At 52.8% G+C, this 3,248-nt stretch overlaps 1 protein-coding gene across 1 annotated transcript in view; it reads left to right on the forward strand.

Annotated features, from left to right (window-relative positions):
- The window catches only part of RUNX3 (RUNX family transcription factor 3), a 63,690-nt gene that overhangs the window by 29,911 nt on the left and 30,531 nt on the right, over positions 1-3,248 (forward strand). The window lies entirely within an intron of this gene.

The following is a 3,248-nucleotide window of genomic DNA, read 5'->3' on the forward strand; positions in this document are numbered from 1 at the left end:
GGGAAAACGCTTTGGGCTTTGACAGCAAAACCACAAAGGGCTCAAACCTGGCAGTGCGCAGGGCATTTCGGAAGGGGGTTTCAAAGCCAGAGGCGCTGTGCCCGGCATCGGAGGCTGGCTTGCTGATTATTAAACTAAAAATGCTTGCAGGTTTCCTCCGCACCTTTCATGTATTTGCCTGTCTGTCCGCATGGGCCCAGGAGAGCTCGGAGAGCACCTTCCCCTTTTGGTTAGCGGTGGTTTCGCTTTTGGGTTGTCAAAGGCTCCGGCTGGCAGCGCCCACGGCCGGGGGCTGTGTTGCTTGAAAAAAACCAAAGAGACGATTCAACCGCAGAAACGTCTTTCTGTTTTGATCGAGTAGGCTCTCCTGGATGCAGAACGGTGCCTCTTGGTTGAGGGTGGCTCTTTGCAAAGGCGGCCGTGAATCGCCCTCGCTGGGTTGGTTTTCGGCGTCGGGCTGGTTTGAGCTCCCTTTGGCATCTCTGGTGATCCGAGGAGCGTGGGGAAATGCTCTGGTGCCGTCGGCTGGAGGGGTTTCCTTCTGCCCTGAGTGTTATTTGCTCTGTGGGACCCCCTGTGCGATGGGACCACGGCCCTGGGACCTCTGCCTCCGGCTTTTTGCTCCAGCTTTGCCTTCCTGCCCGCTCAGCACCACCGCGGGGACTATAAGGCAGAGTTTGTTCCCTTCGCGTGTAAAGCTGTCAGTGCCCAAATTGAAGGGAAACAGTTTGATCCTTCTAAATACGCTTTAGAAAATATTTTCTGTTGATGCTGTCGTTGGGCCATGGGTGCCCCTTGATGTCGGGCCAGGTGGAGGCTTTTACCTCAGCGAGGGGGGGGGTTATTTGCGCTGGGGTTTGCTGCATTTTTCTTCTCCCTTGATTTTTATTTTGGAGTGTGAGAGGCTTTACGGGAGCCTGCCGGGCTGGATATGCAAAGCCAGCATCCAGGCGATGGGTTTGGGTTTTTTTTGTTGTTGTTTTAAGCCCAAAACACAAGCTAGGTCCCTGTTGTGGGGCTGTGGCGGGGGCGGCGCGCAAACGTGGGTCGTGGTGGGTGCTGCAAACACCGGGAACGGGCTCGGCCCAGGGCTGGGAGGGGAAAGCAGGCAAGGGTTGGGCAGGGAATTTCACAATTCTTCCAGGTCAGGAATAGAAACCAGGTCTCCTGACTCCTGGCTCAGCTCCTTATCTGCTGCATCAGATCGCCTTTCTAATAATAATAATAATAATCAGGAATACATAAATAATAATACAAGGCGAGATAGTTACTACTCTTGGCGTTTGGTTTGCTTCATCGATAGCCAGCGCCGGCCAAACCCCCGCTGAATCACACCCGCTCCTCCTGAATTTCAACATCTTGGCCGATCGCTCCTGATCTTTAATTTAAATGTTCTGATACGGAGGTGAAGGCTTCTTAGCCGGGCGGGGAGCTGAGGGGCTGAGCCGTGGGCATGTTGGCCCTGCGCTGTTTGGGTTGGGGCCGTGCCTTCGTTTGGTGTAATTAGGCAAAACCGGAGGATGGAGCGGCTTGCCCTGGCTCTGGTTTGGCGTGCCCGAGGGATGCCCTCCCTGGGACAACGTCCCAGGCTGCAAGGTCAGCAGTTTTCTGCTTTTTTTTTTTTTTTTTTTTTTCCTTTTTTCTGATTTGTGGATCTCAAAGTGTCTGTACTGGAGGTGTAGGCTCCTTAAGGAGGTCTCTGTTGTCTTTAGTCGCTGCTTATGCCCTTGCCTTGTGTGGACCCCAAAGGTTGATCTCTCCCCGATCCCTGCACACCCACAGCCCATAAAATGCTGATCTAAGGAGTTTAGACCCATGTTGTGATTTTTTTTTTTTTTAATTTTTTTTGAGACGATTGTAGATTTGTGGGCAATAAAGGTCATACTTTGACTCTTAGTTTGACCCTGGGGCTTAAACTCATGATTGATGAAAATACAGTCTTGCACTGGAAGAAAAAAAAATTTACAAAACCCCCTTTTCTTTGCCACGCTTTGGCTTGCGTTTTTGAATGAACCTGAAATGGAAGAGATTAATTAAATAATGCCCTTTGCCCTTCCCTCCCTGCAGTCCTCTGCAGAAACCCTCGGTGTGGAAATACCGGCTGCGAAACGATCCGAGCTCGCTCGTGGAAACCCAAGGTGGTTTTCCCGGTGAACCTGCCACTGGGGGGCTCTCCGGCATAGCACCCCTCGGCACCCCCGGGCCCCCGGCCCGGCCAGGGGAGCCGGTGAAGCCCCGGTCATAACCACCCTTGGCCAAACACGATGGCTCACGCTGCCCTGCTTGGCTTTGGGAGGGGAGAGCTGCCCGCAGGAACTGCAATTTTTTGTGTGTATATATATTCTAGATACTTTTTCACATATATATATGTAAAAACATACATGTGCGTAAAAATATGTGGGTTTTTTTTCCCCTTCTTGGCTGCAGTGTTGCAAACGAGTGGGACGCGGGGTGTGTTGGCGCCTGTTGTGCAGGATCAGCGCTGGCCGGGGCTGGATGTGGGGCTGGGGAGGGGCGGGTGCGAGCGGGCAGAAAAGCACCCTTAATGTGGAAAGAATTGGCCATTTGTCTTGGTATCCTGGGAAAGCCCTGGGCATCATCTTCTCAGATGCGGCAAAATTCCTCCAGCAAACTTTCTTGTGGAGTTTTTGGGTCAGGAACGTGGCTGGGCTCCACGCCCCACCTCTGAGCATCCCATTCATCTTCCACCCTGTCCCATCGCTTCATCTCAGCCCTTGAGCAAGTCTTTTTAACTAAAGCTGCGCCCGGAAAAACTTTTGAAGGAGTTTGAAATCGAGTTGAGTTGGGTGAGAAATTGCAGGGAAGCGGGTGACAACCAGGGCCCCTCGTGGGGCCGGGGGATGACGCCTGGAAGGGGGGGACAGGGAGAGCTGGACCACGGCGCTGAGGACACCCAAGTGCACTGGTTGAAGGACCCATGGCTGAGTGAGGAGCAGCGCCAGGGCATGTGTGGGGCTGGTAACGGCAGCGGCTTTGGCCGAGCCACTGTCGTGGTCCCCGAGCATCCCTGCAAGCTGTCGCACGGCGAGTGCCCCGCTCCCTCCGAGGTATTTATTTATTTATTTATTTTTCTTCTTGCGCTCAGGCTCTTTCTGGGTCAGCTCTGGAGAGAAAAAGGACATTTTTTCAAGTTGACACCTTAGCTCTAAACAAATGGCGCAGCGGGTGCCAAGTGTTGACATACTTTGTACAAAAAGCAAGTAATAAAATATTTGAACTTCCTGTGG

Source organism: Egretta garzetta, unplaced genomic scaffold (genome assembly GCF_000687185.1).
Source record: "Egretta garzetta isolate BGI_Z169 unplaced genomic scaffold, ASM68718v1 scaffold101, whole genome shotgun sequence".
Taxonomy (NCBI): domain Eukaryota; kingdom Metazoa; phylum Chordata; class Aves; order Pelecaniformes; family Ardeidae; genus Egretta; species Egretta garzetta.